Raw genomic sequence first — 6,129 nt, forward strand, 5'->3', positions numbered from 1 at the left:
CTTTCTGCATGGTCTGGAGGAGACCAAAAAATTCGGGTGCCTGGCGTGCTGTGTGCCTGATGTTTCTGTGGGAGAAGGGCTAAGTGAAGAAGCGTAGGTGGGGTGTGGGAGATGGAGGGCTGGAATGCGGGCTGGCTTCCTTGCTCTCAGGTCAATGAGAGGGGTGCTTCTGGTGGCAGTGCGCTGAGTAGGCAGCGCTCTTGGGCACGGCCGTGGAGGGTTGCTTGGGAGTCTGTGAGGTCTTAGCTTTCCTTCTCTTGCCTGTGTTGAATGAGAAAGCAGATAGGTCAGAGGGCTGCTTGTTCCCCCTTTCTATGTTACATGTTTTTTCATGCTAAGTAAGACAAACAAACACTTCTAACATTGCCGTGTCTGTCTGTGCTGCGGTTTCCCTGAGGAGTACCATCTGCCAAAGGCTGAAGACAGCTGGGTGCCTGAGCGGTTAGGTAGCTTGGACTAGAAGTGCTCACGATGTGGTTTATAGGCTAAAAACATGTCTAGTTTACATCATAAATATTTCCCTGTCTGTAGTGTTTTACCCTTGTTCTGGACACTGTGTGCCATCTTCTGGATAGCCTGGATAACACAAATGTTTGTTGGTACTGCACGTGAATTAGCTCTCACAGTGCGGCAGGTAGGTTCAGTGGAAGTGCAGCTTAGTACAATCCTATGTGTCACTTCTTGCATATGGTCACATTTGAACGGTGGCTAAAACCAAGCTTATAAACAGCAACTGTAAAGTGTTTGTGACGTGTCTTACAGTTCGGCTGCACTCACAAATGAAGGGGAAGTTTTAAGCTGTGGGCACAAATTCCTTGGCTTCTCTTTACTGTTTTCCTGCTCACATGGGCTTTGATTTTTCTTGCGTAAGACTGAGGGTTTGGAGGTTTTCTTGTACAGTTTGTTTGGTTTTTTTAGAATTTCTTGTTGAGGGTTTCTTACTCAGGTGTTGTGGTTTACTTGTTAATTTTGTGGGACTCAGCATTTATCAGTCAGGATTTACAGTTTATACATTTACTGCTCAGGGCATAGGTTTTAAAATTTAACCTCAGCCATAAGTTGTAAAGCCCCAGCAACCATCTGTGTTCTGAGATTTGCAGTTTTTCAGCTAGAGTTCAGGTTTTACAGCTTACTGTTAAATAGACAGGTCTAAATTCTGAGATAATAAACTTTGGGCTATTTATCCCAGAGAGAAAGGCACTCATGCTCCACAAGGTATTGATTAAAATTCCATTTATTTAACTTAACACCAGAAGGAAAAAGAGGTTAGTATGGATAGTTCTGTGTCCTTCAGATGCTGGGAACTCTTGATTTGCACAGAACCAGAGGGACCTTCAATCAAGGCACAGCGTATCTTGCAGATCCCCTCTGTTCCACCAACGTCTTGGCCTTTAGAGCTCTTACAGGATTTTCTTAGAAGAAAATAATTCTATTCATCATTTCTGTTGTCAAACAAAAGGATGTTCACATGAGAACCTGCTGCTTCATTTTACGATAAAGACATGCAGATGCTATAATCACCAGTGTCAAGTGGGAGCGGCCTACAGGCTCCTTTGTTAGCCAACTAAGTTTATTTTCTTATTATATTTATTTTATTTCCCCCACAATATCCTTCTCTCTAAATTGGAAGGGTATGGATTTGATGGGTGGACTGTTTGGTGGATAGCTAATTGGCTGGATGGTCATATCCAGAGGGCAGTGGTCAATGGCTCGATGTCCAGATGGAGGTCAGTGACGAGTGGTGTCCCTCAGGGGTCCGTACTGGGGCCAGTGCTGTTCAATATCTTAATCAATGACATAGACAGCGGGATCAAGTGCGCGCTCAGCAAGTTTGCAGATGACACCAAGCTGAGCGGTGCAGTTGACACACCTGAGGGACGGGATGCCATCCAGAGGGACCTGGACAAGCTGGAGAAATGGGCCTGTGTGAACCTCATGAGGTTCAACAAGGACAAGTGCAGGGTCCTGCGCCTGGGTTGGGGCAATCCCCAGTATCCGTACAGGCTGGGGGATGAAGGGATTGAGAGCAGCCCTGAGGAGAAGGACTTGGGGGTACTGATAGATGAAAAGCTGGCCATGAGCCAGCAATGTGGGCTCGCAGCCCAGAAAGCCAAGCGTCTCCTGGGCTGCATCCCCCACAGCGTGGGCAGCAGGGTGAGGGAGGGGATTCTGCCCCTCTGCTCCGCTCTGGGGAGACCCCCCGGAGTCCTGCGTCCAGCTCGGGGGTCCTCAGCACAGGAAGGACATGGAGCTGTTGGAGCAGGGCCAGAGGAGGGCACAGAAATGGTCAGAGGCTGGAGCACCTCTGCTATGAGGACAGGCTGAGAGAGCTGGGGTTGTTCAGCCTGGAGAAGAGAAGGCTGCGGGGAGACCTCATTGCAGCCTTTCAATACTTAAAGGGGGCTTATAAGAAATATGGGGACAGACTTTAGTAGGGCTTGTAGTGATAGGACAAGGGGTAATGGTTTTAAACTGAAAGAGGGTAGATTCAGTCTCGATATAAGGAAGAAATTTTTCACGATGCGGGGGGTGAAACGCTGGAACGGGTTGCCCAGAGAGGTGGTAGATGCCCCATCCTTGGAAACATTCAAGGACAGGTTAGATGGGGCTCTGAGCAACCTGGTCTAGTCTTCTGGTTAGGACTACTACAGTAACCTTCCAACCACCCAGCATTCAGCTCCGTGCTCTGAGCCAAGGTCTTAGTTTGATATGATGCAGGCATGACGCACTGAGTCAGACTGCTGAGGTGGTGGGCGACCTGAGAGCTGTGCAAGTTTCTTGCAGAGTCGTACTCAAGGGATAGGGCAGAGGAACAAACGAGTGAGGTCAGGGGTCTTCCTCTCAAATACCAGAGCTGAATCCTATCCCTGAAGGAAGATGTGGTGGGGAGGCTCACAGCTGCTCGCTGGTTTGCCACAGTGAGTGCTGCAGTAAGAGCTGACCGTTGCCCACCAGTGATGAACGCTGCTCGAGCAATGCATACTGGCACTGAGCCCCATGGCAGACTCACTCCCAGGTGTGAGGTGCATTAATTAATAAATAATTGCTTTATTCTTTACAGTCATGGCTGTGGGTCCTGAAGTCCCTTTACATTCAGTAAGAAGTGCCTGAGGATGGTACCCAAGGGAGGGAGGCTACCTATTGCTTCTGAGGGAGTGGGAGCTGGTCCCAAGGTCTCTTATACTGTTTTTGGGTCACGGGGAGTCCCAGAGAACTCCAGCACTGTTCACAGGGCTGCTGGGGATTTATGGACACTTGGGGCTGTTGGTGGCACTTCCCATTATCCCAGGGGCAGCCAGCCCCCCCCCCCCCCCGGCTGCATGAGGTCCCCAAGCTGCTACTGACTTTGCCTACTGCACCCTGAGATGTCTCCATTGTGTCTGGGACAGGGGGCTGGGACCTGTGTGGATGGTGCTGGGAGACAAGGATTCTGCTTGCCACTGGGCCTTCTGCTTTTGGCTGGCTGTGCCTCCAAGAGTCATCAGTTTGCCCTGTCATCCTCTGGTGTTTTTCTTCTTTTCATTGCACCTCATAGCTCTCAATTTGTTCTTTCCCCCTTAAAACTCATCCTTTTTCCTTTTTGTGCACCGCAGGGCTTCTCCCTTTTTCTTTGGCAAACTGCTCTGAGGAGCTGGGGCACGCTCTGCTGCCCTCATAGCCCCAGCTGTCCCTGATGGGGCTGATGGTGATGGTTCCCGTTCCTGACCAGCTACAGCTGTGGGTTGGGAGGCTGGGGACAGAAAGCCCCAGGTGCAGGCAGCAGGGCTAATGGCAATGGCCCCTCTACATCCAATGTGCAGTAGTTGAGCAGGGGTTGTGCAGCCCAGGGTGGCTGCGCCAAGGTCTGTTTGGGATGATCGAGCCGCTGTCAACCATCGCCTGCTGGGACCGGGGCTGTGACCGCAACCACAGAGAAGGTGAGCCGGGACTGGGGGGTCCCCGCAACTGCGAATGTCCTGGGCAACGTGAAACAAACGGTGGGGAGGGCAGCACGCCGGGACAGGGGGAGCTGCGTTGGGGCTGTGAGGGGTTGCTGGGGTGAGGGGTAGCCCGGAGCCATGGAAAGCGGAAGGTGGTGCCCTGGAGCGGGGCACCGTGGCTCACCTGTGACCGGCCCCAGCGCAGCTCCTGCTCTACCCCGGCGCTGCCCCACGCCTCCGGCACCGCCCGAGACCCCCACCCTGCGGCCCGCCCCGAGCGCCGCCGTGGCTGCCGCCTTCGCACGGCTCCGCCCTGCCCCGGGCCGCTCCCCGCACCGCCCCGACCCTTCGGGGAGCCCCACCGCCCCCCTCCGCCTTCCCCAGCCGCGTCCCCGCGCAACGGGGCGGCAGGAGACAAGGGCCGTGTAACTCTTCCCTCCTCCTTTATTTAACAGATGAACTGCCACGGCTGCGAGCCCACGTTAAAAACGAGAAAATGTTGATCAACCAAGGTGATGGACACAAGCTCTAAGGCATTTCTGCCTCCCAAGAGGAGAAGCCCCCCTTTGGCAGGGAAGGCGGCTCCTCTGGCCCCGGGGCTCGCGTTGAGGGGCTGTAACGCGCGGGAGACGGGGGGGGAATCAGCCTGTGGGAAAAATGGGAAACCAGCGCCACCTCCTCCCGCCGCTTCCCGTGCTCGTCGCCCTCGTCTCGTCTTCCTGCCTCCCGACGGCACAGCCCCGTACGCGGGATGCCCCTGCCCGCGGGTACCGTGTGTGCACCCCGTGCGAGGCGGGGGAGGTTGGGGGGTGGCAGCGGGACGGGACCGCCGGTGGGACTGGGGCAACCCCTGCCCCGGGGCTCCGCGCTCGCACCCAGTTCTCCTCGGTTCGGGATGGGACGGGGCCGGACGCCCCGAGAGAGCCCCGGGATGGCTCCTCACGGCCGGGCGCAGAGCAGCACTCGGCCCCCGGGGGCCTCTGGCGGGCAGGGCCCGGCACGGCACGGCACTGAGCGGCAGAGCGGGCAGCACCGTTAGCCCGGCGGAGCGGGACCGGCTCAGCTCGAGCTGGCGGGAGGTGCCAGAGCGAAGAGGGACAAGAACCGCCCCGGAGCCGCCGGCGGGAGGAGGATGAGTCCAGAACCGGGGAGCGGGCGGGAGCCGGCCGGGGCAGCGCCTGGGGGGGCGGGGGGGAGCGCGGGGCGGGAGAAGAGCAGCAGCGGCGGCGGCCGGGCCGGTCGCTGGGCTTCGTTCCGCGCCGGGCCGCGGGGCAGCTGGAGCCGCGCCGGGCCGGGCCGGGTCAGGGGCTGGGGGCGCGGCGGGTCTTGGGTGCGGGCTCCCCCGGCCGGAGCTTCCCTGGGCGGGTCTGGGCCCCGTTCCCCTGGGGTCGGTGGGCCGGAGCCCTGTCCTGGGGTTCGTCGGGGGGCTTGGGGCCGAGCCCGTGTGCGGCCGCGGGGAGCAGGGGCGGCCCCATCGGCACTCAGCTGCTCCTTGTTGGGGCCGGGCAGCCCCGGCGCGGATGGGGCAGCGGCGGCCCGGGGGCCCCTGTGGCGCCGGGGGTTCCTGGAGGCGGGCTCGGCCCGGCTGCCCGCGGGGGTGCTTCGGCCTGGGGGCGTTTGGGGTGTGGGCCGGGGGTGCTGGTGATGCTGGAGAAATGAAGCCTGAAATAGCAGTAATAAAGCGACGCCCGGGCTGTGCTGGCGCTGCCCCGCAGAGGCGTGGGGCCGGGCCCTCCGCGGTCCCAAGCACTCCCCAAAACCGTGTGTGAGGCCCCGGGGGTGCAGGGCTGAGGGGTGGCTGTGCGCCCCCCCCAGCAGCGCACACGGGCACTGCCACGGGGGCCGGAAAGCAGAGGGGGTGAGCTGGTTCGGGGCCTGAGCAGGGAGGCCAGGTCTTCTGGTCCTGGGGCTTGATAACAGGGTCGTGGGGCTGATTTGGGGGCTCAGGAACAGATTGAGTCGCGTGTTTTCAGGACCTGACAGAGGGGACTAAGTTGTGTGGTTTTGGGCTCAGGAACAGAGGTCACGTGCTGCGTTTTTGGGACTTGAGAACAGGCTCAGCAGCTGGGTTTTTGGGCTCAGAAAGGGGCACTAAGTGACCTGGTTTGGGGGCCAAAAGCAGAAGCCAGTTTGGCTTGGGGGTGGGAGGGTGTTGGGGGCTGCAGAGGGTGGGCAGGGTGCGTGGTCCCTCCCCGGAGGTGGGGGTCTG

This window comes from Nipponia nippon, unplaced genomic scaffold (assembly GCF_047370975.1).
Source record: "Nipponia nippon isolate SJK-2023a ecotype South Korea unplaced genomic scaffold, ASM4737097v1 scaffold_7, whole genome shotgun sequence".
Lineage (NCBI taxonomy): Eukaryota > Metazoa > Chordata > Aves > Pelecaniformes > Threskiornithidae > Nipponia > Nipponia nippon.